The following is a 12,997-nucleotide window of genomic DNA, read 5'->3' as shown; positions in this document are numbered from 1 at the left end:
TTGTCTCTCATAGGCTAATCCTTTATTATTCTAAATCGCCCCCTTTAGCTAATACCATTGTTAACTATTATTAAACTACAAACACCCAGACAAATACAACTCACCAGCAGAAAGTACAAAGGTGCAGGGGCCTATTATTGATAGATATAGGACCAACCACCATATATGTAGCTCAGGCTGCAGAGTGCTTTTTAATGGCACATGCAGCCCCTGGAAATGGAGACTCAGGTTGTTTGAGAGGGTTTCATAACAACTACAATGAAAATGATGACCTTTGAATGGACACCATTGACCGGACTGGACCTAAGTACCTTCAGATCAGATGTTCTGGAGGATGTTTGTTGTTGTTTCTCCTTTCCTTGTTTTCATGGCTTTCATGGCATGTTTAACCACACACCAGGCTTAGCTTGTTCCAGATGTTCCAGGAAAAACTCATGGTTGGCCTTTCCCTGCCATCTTTAGTGCCGGTTGTAACCCAGAAAATATACAATCAGAATCCTATCTTATCTATAAAAAGCAACTTCATGAAAAATGCAACATTTTACATCACAGTACGAATCATACTTCCTTTCCAGGAAAATGTAGTGAGTGTATGAGTGTGTTTTTACTCTACAACAGGCAATCTGTAATGATGTTATATTATGTACTGTTTTATGAAATAAAAAATGTATTGTTTATTTTGTGATGTGCCTTAATGTGTCTGGACCCCAGGAAGAGTAGCTGCTGCCTTGGCAGCAGCTAATGGGGATCCATAATAAATACAAAATCTGGTCCCACTTAAAGTAACTGTCCAGTGTTTACATATTTCTATGAAATATGACCTATAATTAATTACAATATGAGTGAAATCGTTGTCCTTAAACAAAATGTCATTAAGTATGTTAAAAAGCAGCTTTTCTGTGTTGGGATGGTGTGAGCGTACTCCAACAACAGAATGGTGTGGGCGTATACCAGTCATTACAAATATTAATGCGAGTAGACCACTGATTGGCCAGTTCATCCTCCTCAGGAGGATGACATGATCGTCTATGAGGAAATAGCTAGCATTTTTTAAACGGTCTGCCTGAGATACAAGTTTGAGGTGGGGGTTTTTAAGTGTTTTTTCTCCAATGTATGTTTTAGCCACAAATACGAGTAAAGGATGAGTTAACAACATTATTTGGGTATGAGTTAACATTTACATTTACATTTACGTCATTTAGCAGACGCTCTTATCCAGAGCGACTTACAAATAGGTGCATTCACCTTATAGCCAGTGGGATAACCACTTTACAATGTATATATATATATATATATATATATTTTTATTTTTATTTTTTTATTTATTTATTTATTAATTTTTTGGGGTGGGGGGTTGGAGTAAAGGGGGGAGGGGGTAGAAGGATTACTTTATCCTATCCCAGGTATTCCTTAAAAAGGTGGGGTTTCAAATGTCTCCGGAAGGTGGTGAGTGACTCCGCTGTCCTGGCGTCGTGAGGGAGCTTGTTCCACCATTGGGGTGCCAGAGCAGCGAACAGTTTTGACTGGGCTGAGCGGGAACTATGCTTCCGCAGAGGTAGGGAGCCAGCAGGCCAGAGGTGGATGAACGCAGTGCCCTCGTTTGGGTGTAGGGACTCGATCAGAGCCTGAAGGTACGGAGGTGCCGTTCCCCCTCACAGCTCCGTAGGCAAGCACCATGGACTTGTAGCAGATGCGAGCTTCAACTGGAAGCCAGTGGAGTGTGCAGAGGAGCGGGGTGACGTGGAGAGAACTTGGGAAGGTTGAACACCAGACGGGCTGCGGCATTCTGGATGAGTTGTAGGGGTTTAATGGCACAGGCAGGGAGCCCAGCCAACAGCGAGTTGCAGTAATCCAGACGGGAGATGACAAGTGCCTGGATTAGGACCTGTGCCACTTCCTGTGTAAGGCAGGGTCGTACTCTCCGAATGTTGTAGAGCATGAACCTACAGGATCGGGTCACCGCCTTGATGTTAGCGGAGAACGACAGGGTGTTGTCCAGGGTCACGCCAAGGCTCTTCGCACTCTGGGAGGAGGACACAACGGAGTTGTCAACCGTGATGGCGAGATCATGGAACGGGCAGTCCTTCCCCGGGAGGAAGAGCAGCTCCGTCTTGCCGAGGTTCAGCTTGAGGTGGTGATCCGTCATCCATACTGATATGTCTGCCAGACATGCAGAGATGCGATTCGCCACCTGGTTATCAGAAGGGGGAAAGGAGAAGATTAGTTGTGTGTCGTCAGCGTAGCAATGATAGGAGAGGCCATGTGAGGATATGACAGAGCCAAGTGACTTGGTGTATAGCGAGAATAGGAGAGGGCCTAGAACTGAGCCCTGGGGGACACCAGTGGTGAGAGCACGTGGTGCGGAGACAGCTTCTCGCCACGCCACTTGGTAGGAGCGACCGGTCAGGTAGGACGCAATCCAAGAGTGAGCCGCGCCGGAGATGCCCAGCTCGGAGAGGGTGGAGAGGAGGATCTGATGGTTCACAGTATCAAAGGCAGCAGACAGGTCTAGAAGGACAAGAGCAGAGGAGAGAGAGTTAGCTTTAGCAGTGCGGAGAGCCTCTGTGACACAGAGAAGAGCAGTCTCAGTTGAATGACCAGTCTTGAAACCTGACTGGTTTGGATCAAGAAGGTCATTCTGAGAGAGATAGCAAGAGAGTTGGCTAAAGACGGCACGCTCAATAGTTTTGGAGAGAAAAGAAAGAAGGGATACTGTTCTGTAGTTGTTGACATCGGAGGGATCGAGTGTTGGTTTTTTGAGAAGGGGTGCAACTCTCGCTCTCTTGAAGACGGAAGGGACATAGCCAGCGGTCAAGGATGAGTTGATCAGCGAGGTGAGGTAAGGGAGAAGGTCACCGGAGATGGTCTGGAGAAGAGAGGAGGGGATAGGGTCAAGCGGGCAGGTTGTTGGGCGGCCTGCCGTCACAAGTCGCAAGATTTTATCTGGAGAGAGAGGGGAGAAAGAAGTCAAAGCATAGGGTAGGGCAGTGTGAGCAGGACCAGCAGTGTCATTTGACTTAACAAACGAGGATCGGATGTCGTCAACCTTCTTTTCAAAATGGTTGACGAAGTCATCCACAGAGAGGGAGGAGGGGGGGGATTCAGCAGGGAGGAGAATGTGGCAAAGAGCTTCTTAGGGTTAGAGGCGGATGCTTGGAATTTAGAGTGGTAGAAAGTGGCCTTAGCAGCAGAAAGAGATGAAGAAAATGTAGAGAGGAGGGAGTGAAAAGATGCCAGGTCTGCAGGGAGTCTAGTTTTCTTCCATTTCCGCTCAGCTGCCCGGAGCTCTGTTCTGTGAGCTCGCAATGAGTCATCAAGCCACGGAGCTGGAGGGGAGGACCGAGCCGGCCGGGAGGTTAGGGGACATAGAGAGTCAAAGGATGCAGAAAGGGAGGAGAGGAGGGTTGAGGAGGCAGAATCAGGAGATTGGAGGGAGAAGGATTGAGCAGAGGGAAGAGATGATAGGATGGAAGAGGAGAGAGTAGCGGGTGAGAGAGAGCGAAGGTTGCGACGGCGCATTACCATCTGTGTAGGGGCAGAGTGAGTAGTGTTGGAGGAGAGGGAGAGAGAAAAGGATACAAAGTAGTGGTCGGAGACTTGGAGGGGAGTTGCAGTGAGATTAGTAGAAGAACAGCATCTAGTAAAGATGAGGTCAAGCGTATTGCCTGCCTTGTGAGTAGGGGGGACGGTGAGAGGGTGAGGTCAAAAGAGGAGAGGAGTGGAAAGAAGGAGGCAGAGAGAAATGAGTCAAATGTAGACGTAGGGAGGTTGAAATCCCCCAGAACTGTGAGGGGTGAGCCATCCTCAGGAAAGGAACTTATCAAGGCGTCAAGCTCATTGATGAACTCTCCAAGGGAACCTGGAGGGCGATAGATGACAAGGATATTACGTTTAAATGGGCTAGTGACTGTGACAGCATGGAATTCAAATGAGGAGATAGACAGATGGGTCAGGGGAAAAATTGAGAATGTCCACTTGGGAGAGATGAGGATTCCTGTGCCACCACCCCCGCTGACCAGATGCTCTCGGGGTATGCGAGAACACATGGTCAGACGAGGAGAGAGCAGCAGGAGTAGCAGTGTTTTCAGTGGTAATCCATGTTTCCGTCAGCGCCAAGAAGTCGAGGGACTGGAGGGTAGCATAGGCTGGGATGAAGTCTGCCTTGTTGGCAGCAGAACGGCAGTTCCAGAGGCTGCCTGAGACCTGGAACTCCACGTGGGTCGTGCGTGCAGGGACCACCAGGTTAGAGAGGCAGCAGCCACGCGGTGTGAGGCGTTTGTGTAGCCTGTGCGGAGAGGAGAGAACAGGGATAGGCAGAGGCATAGTTGACAGGCTGCAGCAGATGGCTACAATAATGCAGAGGAGATCGGAATAAAATGAACTAAACATCTGGGAAAGGAGAGAGCGGGGCCTCCCTCACCACAACTCCCAAATATAGCTCTCCCAACTTCCACCTCAGAAACTATAATTGTTGTAAACTACAGCGGTTCAATGTTTTCTAGGAATAGACTAACCTAGTTTATTCAGCTAGCTAACTAGGTGCAGTATTATTCCGTGAAAAACGTCCGGGCACCTCGTCATAAGACGCCACAGCCAGCTAGCATGCCGGTCTCCAGCAGCACGGTTTAGCGCCAGTACTCAGCCACAACAACCACCAGTGTATCAACACACAAGCAGATCGTTCGTGTCCGTGTCTAACGTTGTGGGTTAGTCCCGACAGCTTGAGCGAGTCCGTCGTTGAGCGAGTCCGTCGTCAACTTATTCAGCCAGTTAGTTAGCTAGAATAGTTAGCAAACTAGCTAGCCATTGCTTTCAGACAAAGAAGAACCCCTCCTTTCACGGCACGAACACACAGAGAGAGCCAAACTAACGTTAACTAGTCACCCATGTCCCGAATTCCTTGAGCGACTCGGGCTATCAATATGTAAAAAACAAAACACAAGTGTAGGTTATGACTTACCCCTAGCAGCTACTGTTAGCTAGCCAAGTGCAAAGCTAGCCACTGAATTGACTCAGCCAGTTCGCGTCTGTTCGCTCGGTCGTTCCAGCTATTGTTTACAAGTAGCTATCCAGGTTGCAACAAGCTTGCTAATTTTCAAGCACAGTAGCCACTTGCTACCTAACGTTAACGGTTCAGACAATGAGGTTAGAAAACAGCTGAATGGTAGGCAGTTATTGTATGTAATTAGTTAACAGAATATGAACTTTTAAAAGTGAGATTTGCTCTGGAGAATTACTTTAACAATATATCATGTATCACTATGAGTTTACATGGTAATTACATATGAAGGTACAGTGAAAGCCCAACATAACAATGTTTCCCTACATTGCCATTGTACCTATATAAATAGTTTTAGCGACACTTGATGTTAAGTGGGAGGACCAGCAATCCTGTTGTTATCACAATGTTGGATATTTAAAGGAAATCTCTTGTTGTGCACCCTCAAATGGTGTGCTCTGCAGCTCCTAGCTATAAATAAAAGAGAGGTTCTCTGTTGTAGTCTGTGCTTCTGCTTCTTAAGTGATCTTGGAGGACACCTTGCTGTGTTTCCAGCCTCCCATATTTGGGGAGAGTCTGTGGGGACGGGCGGCCCTGACATGAGGAGTTTCAGGAGGGGTGAGCTCCTTGAGCAGCTCTGTGGAGCATGAGTAAAGGAAAGGCGCTGTCTCTGAATAATGTAGAGAGCTGGGAGGAAGAGAGGAGGAGGAGGAGATTAGAAGGAGAGTATAGAACTGCCTCTGCCAGCTTTCTTCTGAATTAAACACACTGAAATGACATTCAACTACACTGGGGGAGAAATCAGGGAGGGAACAAAGTGGATGAGAGAAGGAGAGACCAAAAGAAAGAGGGAAAAATATCAGATACTGTACATTTAATGTGTACAAATATACAGTCACGTAATGCAGTAACCACCATCATAAACAAGACACAAAACACATTTATGTAAATTAGGGTTTACTGAAGAGCTGTCATGTTGTCAACATATTGTCTTAGAACAGAATTATAACAAACTATCATTTTCTTCATACAGTTGAAGTTGGAAGTTTACATACACCTAGGTTGGAGTCATGAAAACTCGTTTTTCAACCACTCCACAAATGTCTTGTTAACAAACTATATTTTTGGCAAGTCGGTTAGGACATCTACTTTGTGCATGACACAAGTCATTTTTCCAACAATTGTTTACAGACTTATTATTTCACTTATAATTCACTGTATCACAATTTCAGTGGGTCAGAAGTTTACATACACTAAGTTGACTGTGCCTTTAAACAACTTGGAAAATTCCAGAAAATGATGTCATGGCTTTAGAAGCTTCTGATAGGCTAATTGACATCATTTGAGTCAATTGGAGGTGTACCTGTGGATGTATTTCAAGGCCTACCTTCAAACTCAGTGCCTCTTTCCTTGACATCATGGGAAAACCAAAAGAAATCCGCCAAGACCTCAGAAAAAAAATTGTAGACCTCCACAAGTCTGGGTCATTCCTTGGGAGCAATTTCCAAACGCCTGAAGGTACCACGTTCATCTGTACAAATAATAGTACGCAAGTATAAACACCATGGGACCACGTAGCCGTCATACCGCTCAGGAAGGAGACGCGTTCTGTCTCCTAGAGATGAACGTACTTTGGTGTGAAAAGTGCAAATCAATCCCAGAACAACAGCAAAGGACCTTGTGAAGACAGGTACAAAAGTATTTATATCCACAGTAAAACGAGTCCTATATCGACATAACCTGAAAGGCCGCTCAGCAAGAAAGAAGCCACTGCTCCAAAACAGCCATAAAAAATCCAGACTACGGTTTGCAACTGCACATGGGGACAAAGATCATACTTTTTGGAGAAATATCCTCTGGTCTGATAAAACAAAAATAGAACTGTTTGGCCATAATGACCATCGTTATGTTTGGAGGAAAAAGGGGGATGCTTGCAACCCGAAGAACACCATCCCAACCGTGAAGCACGGGGGTGGCAGCGTCATGCTGTGGGGGTGCTTTGCTGCAGGAGGGACTGGTGCACTTCACAAAATAGATGGCATCATGAGGAAGGAAAATGATGTGACTATATTGAAGCAACATCTCAAGACATCAGTCAGGAAGTTAAAGCTTGGTCACAAATGGGTCTTCCAAATGGACAATGACCCCAAGCATACTTCCAAAGTTGTGGCAAAATGGCTTAAGGACAACAAAGTCAAGGTATTGGAGTGGCCATCACAAAGCCCTGACTTCAATTCTATAGAAAATGTGTGGGCAGAACTGAAAAAGTGTGTGCAAGCAAGGAGGCCTACAAACCTGACTCAGTTACACCAGCTCTGTCAGGAGGAATGGGCCAAAATTCACCCAACTTATTGTGGGAAGCTTGTGTAAAGCTACCTGAAACGTTTGACCCAAGTTAAACAATTTAAAGGCAATGCTACCAAATACTAATTGAGTGTATGTAAACTTCTGACCCACTGGGAATGTGATAAAATAAATAAAAGCTGAAATAAATCATTATCTCTACTATTATTCTGACATTTCACATTCTTAAAATAAAGTGGTGACCCTAACTGACCTAAGACGGAATTTTTACTAGGATTAAATGTCAAGAATTGTGAAAAACTGAGTTTAAATGTTTTTGGCTAAGGTGTATGTAAACTTCCGACTTTAACTGTATGTAGGACACTGTAGGTGTGTAATAGAAAAGCTGGTCGTTTCAATTTATAAGATCCACAGGAAACCTCTCAGACCAATATCTGTATAAAAGGGTTTGAATCTAATTAAAATGCCACTTAAATCAAATGCCAGCTCCATAAAGATAGTAATGGAGGAAAGTAGGGTACGATTTCACTAAATAACAAAGGGAAAAGTATAGTCGGAAGAATATCTGACTCACTGCGAACACAGGAGCAGAAGCAATCCTCTTAACGGACTGTTTGAATTTCTGCTGGATCCAATATCTTCCCACCCTACAACAATACTGTACCTGTGGGACCATGTATCTCTCTCAACCCATCTGGTCTTTGGTATTCTGCAGAGTAACAGCCTGGTGAGGGTCCAGATTCAACTGCAAAAGCTAATAGTCAGCAGCTGGACCTTAGTCTACTGTATCTTATTGGAGTGTCAGGGCAGGAGAGGATCCTATCAATCAATCAAGGGCCTGTTCAATACTGCTTATCCTACCCCTGAGGACTCCCATCTGACTCTGCTGTCTAGCTCAGGCTTGGATTAGATGTTCAGGAGTCTTATGGCTTGGGGGTAGAAGCTGTTTAGAAGCATCTTGAACCTAGACTTGGCGCTCCGGTACCACTTGCCGTGCGGTAGCAGAGAGAACAGTCTATGACTAGGGTGGCTGGAGTCTTTGACAATTTTTAGGGCCTTCCTCTGACACCACCTGGTATAGAGGTCCTGGATGGCAGGAAGCTTGGCCCCAGTGATGTACTGGGCCGTACGCACTACCCTCTGTAGTGCCTTGTGGTCGGAGGCCGAGCAGTTGCCATACCAGGCAGTGATGCAACCAGTCAGGATGCTCTCGATGGTGCAGCTGTAGAACCTTTTGAGGATCTGAGGACCCATGCCAAATCTTTTCAGTCTCCTTAGGGGGAATAGGTTTTGTCGTGCCCTCTTCACAACTGTCTTGGTGTGCTTGGACCATGTTAGTTTGTTGGTGATGTGGACACCAATGAACTTGAAGCTCTCAACCTGCTCCACTACAGCCCTGTCGATGAGAGTGGGGGTGTGCTCGGTCCTCTTCTTTTTCCTGTAGTCCACAATCAGTCACAGTGGTCAGGTATTCTGCCACTGTGTACTCTCTGTTTAGGGCCAAATAGCATTCTAGTTTGCTCAGTTTTTTTGTTAATTCTTTCCAATGTGTCAAGTAATTCTCTTTTTGTTTTCTCATGATTTGGTTGGGTGTAATTGTGTTGCTGTCCTGGGGCTCTGTGGGGTCTGTTTTTGTTTGTGAACAGAGCCCCAGGACCAGCTTGCTGAGGGGACTCTTCTCCAAGTTCATATCTCTGTAGGTGATGGCTTTGTTATGGAAGGTCTGGGAATCGCTTCCTTTTAGGTGGTTGTAGAATATAACGGCTCTTTTCTGGATTTTGATCATTAGCGGGTATCGGCCTAATTCTGCTCTGCATGCATTATTTGATGTTTTACGTTGTACACAGAGGATATGTTTGCAGAATTCTGCATGCATAGTCTCAATTTGGTGTTTGTCCCATTTTGTTAATTCTTGGTTGGTGAGCAGACCCCAGACCTCACAACCATAAAGGGCAATGGCTTCTATATCAGATTCAAGTATTTTTTGCCAGATCCTAATTGGTATGTCGAATTTTATGTTCCTTTTGATGGTATAGAAGGCCCTTCTTGCCTTGTCTCTCAGATTGTTCACAGCTTTGTGGAAGTTACCTGTGGCGCTGATGTTTAGGCCGAGGTATGTATCGTTTTTTGGTGTCTAGATGGAATTTGTATTTGTGGTCCTGGCAACTGGACCTTTTTTGGAACACTATAATTTTTGTCTTACTGAGATTTACTGTCAGGGCCCAGGTCTGACAGAATCTGTGCAGAAGATCTAGGTGCTGCTGTAGGCCCTCCTTGGTTGGGGACAGAAGCACCATATCATCAGCAAACAGTAGACAGAGCCGTTATTTATACTTCTGAAAAAAGAAAAACACTAACATTTACAACTGATTTACTGTTGGGCAAAATACAGTTTCAATACAGATACAAGTAAAACCACTGGGTGAATAAGACATTTTCTAATGGATTATGTGTTAATTGAGATTAGCATGAGCATAATGCTATGTAAATGATGACGCACTACACTGGGTAGTGCTGCTGGGGGACACCATGTTTACCCCAGGCTTTTTACTAGATCATGACCCAGAGGCTGCACTGGCGACCACAGATGACTGTTTTAGGTCCTTCATCATCTTATTTTAGTCATTCCACGGCCTTTCTGACGGCTGACAAGCCCAGGATTACATAACCCATGGTAAGTAACTGTCTGCCACAGATTTAGGAAACATCACAGAAAGATGGATTTCACTGGATTCAATTAGGTGGAACAGATATGTCTGATATAACAGTGTAATAAGCCTTAAGAAACTATATGATTACTTATTGGATTACTTTTGAATTCAGAAAGGATCTTCACCTTTCTGTTTTCTCAATGACATTCAATTCAGCATTGAAAAAAGGCACAAGTTTACGTTTGTTCCACCTGTGTGAGTCTGACCAAACGTCAGAGACCACTGAAATGCATTTGATAGATCCTTTTTGTCTTCTTCTAATGCCTCTTAAGGGGAAAGTAAATCAAAAGGAATGGAAAGTAGTCAGATTACGTTAGTGAGTTTGGGTAATCCAAAAGTTTTGTTACTGATTACAATTTTGGACAGGTAACTAGTAACTGTAACGGACTACATTTAGAAAGTAACCTACCCAAACCTAAATAGGCCCTTCAGTCTATCAAGAGAATAAACATCAATGCAATGCATTTTTCTCTCCCAGGCACATGGGGGGTCAAATGCATCTAAATGCAAATTCAAGTGATTTCCTGCATCACATTTGGAAAAAAAGACAAAGTGTTGCTTTGTAGTTGCTCTCAGCATGTAAATGTATTTTTTGGGATAAAGAAATGATCAGGATAAGTATCTAAACTATTTTCTGTTTTTCAGAAAGCAAAAAATAAATGTTGTTTTGAGATATTAGACAGACTGTAACTTTGACTGGTTGCTTACATTAGTTTCTCTACCATCCATTTCCTCTAAAGTGGGTGTGACACTTGTCCCTGTCAAGGAAGTGCCCTTCTCTACAGAATGGCCTGCCAGATAGGAATCTAATAAAATCCTATCTCTATACCTGAGTATGTTGTAACTCTTTTGGCAACTCGCGTAAATTGGAAATACTCTGACAATAGTAAGGTATAAGAGCATGCATTGCATCACCTAACTCTCCCTTAAGAAACTCTTTATTAACCCAAAAGGAGGTGCTTGACTTAAAGTCTGTCTGAAGGTCTCTTGTGTGTGTTCAGCATACTGTAACGCTGACCACATCTTTCAGTTATGCAAAGTTCTGTTTCTAATTGCTATTAAACAAATGTGCTTTTGACCTCAAGGACCAGTGCAGCTCAATTCATCTGCATTTGACCCAGAGCACAGTGCACTCTGGGAATTTAATATACCAGCGCTGCTCAAGTTTCATCCTCCCATGGCAGAGAGGGCATCTTTGGCCTGCATGAAGCCTCTGATCCTGGCTAGCTGTTGGAGACATCCTGTTGGTCCACCTGGAAGTCATTGTGAAGATCACATTCAAATGTAAGAGGATATCAAACACCTTGTTATTGCAGTACTGACATTTTCTATAAAGTGTGCACTGACTATGAACTGGCCATCTGTAGTAAATGTGATTTTGGAATCCATAAACATCTAAGCACTAGATGGCGCCACAATACATAAAAAGACAAAAAATGAAACTTCCCATTATTTTAATGTTGTAGGCCAGAACAAAGTGAAATATCCCTATTGTGCCATGGAAAAAGAGTGTTGGGTGAATGATTATTGAAGGGCTCTGTTGTCCCTGTTTAAATGGAGACTTTGTATTAGATAAGAGCTTAAGTCATTCTTTCAACTTTCTTTCACAGATTATTGAAAGAATAATAGTCTGCAAGGCCACCTTAAAATGAAACATTGATGTATGATCCAAATAATCTATCAAAATACTGGCAATTTTCTCTGTTGGATGAAAAAGTCCATCAATACTCATTACATTTCCCTTTACCATTGAACTCAGATGTCTAGTTTCAGAGGAAGCTACTGCACTCTTAGAAAAAAAGGTTCTGGATATATATTGTCTTGCCCATTCATCCGCTGAATGGCACACATACACAATCCATGCGCAGTGGTCTAAGGCACTGCATCTCAGTGCTTGATGCGTCACTACAGACCCCCTGGTTCAATTCCAGGCTGTATCACAACCGGCCGTGATTGGGAGTCCCATAGGGCTGCGCACAATTGGCCCAGCGTCGTCCGGGTTTGGCCGGTGTAGGCCGTCATTGTAAATAATAATTTGTTCTTAACTGACTTGCCTAGTTAAATAAAGGTTAGATAAAAAATTATATAAAAAAATGTCTCAATTGTCTCAAGGCTTAAACATCCTTCTTTAACTTGTCTCCTCCCCTTCATCTACACTGATTGAAGTGGATTTAACAAGTGACATCAATAAGGTATCATAGCTTTCACCTGGATTCACCAGATCAGTCTATGTCATGGAAAGAGCAGATGTTCCTAATGTTTTGTGCACTCAGTGTATAGAACCCTTTTGTAGGGTTCTTCTTCACTGAACCCAAACTGGTTCCATATAGAACCCTTGGGTTCCATATAGGGTTCTATATGGAACCAATTTCGGTTCTATATAGAACCTTAAGGGGTGCCATATATGATGCAAGAATATAACTATTTTTGGTTCAATCCAGATCCTTTTTCTCTAAGCATGCTGTACAAAGGTTGCTGCTCGTTTTGAACGTAGCCTTATGTTTTGTACTTTGGTGTTTCTTTTTCAGTGTTGTTTCAGTGATTTTCATCACATCACAATTGTAGGCCCTACTTCTATTTGTATTTACGTTTCAGTTTTTGTTTAGCGCCTAAGGAACTTAACTATTTGTCAATAAACACAGATCAAGATACACTACCGTTCAAAAGTTTGGGGTCACTTACAAATGTCCTTGTTTTCTAAAGAAAAGCAAAAATGTTTGTCCATTAAAATAACATCAAATTGATCAGAAATACAGTGTAGACGTTGTTAATGTTGTAAATTGCTATTGTAGCTGGAAACGGCTGATTTTTAAAGGAATACATAGGCGTACAGAGGTCCATTATCAGCAACCATCAGTCCTGTGTTCCAATGGCACATTGTGTTCGCTAATCCAAGTTTATCATTTTAAAAGGCTAATTGATAATTAGAAAACCCTTTTGCAATTATGTTAGCACAGCTGAAAAAATAGATTTTCTGTCGAAA

The sequence above is a fragment of the Coregonus clupeaformis genome, chromosome 29 (genome assembly GCF_020615455.1).
Source record: "Coregonus clupeaformis isolate EN_2021a chromosome 29, ASM2061545v1, whole genome shotgun sequence".
NCBI lineage: Eukaryota > Metazoa > Chordata > Actinopteri > Salmoniformes > Salmonidae > Coregonus > Coregonus clupeaformis.
This window is presented reverse-complemented; position numbering follows the sequence as displayed.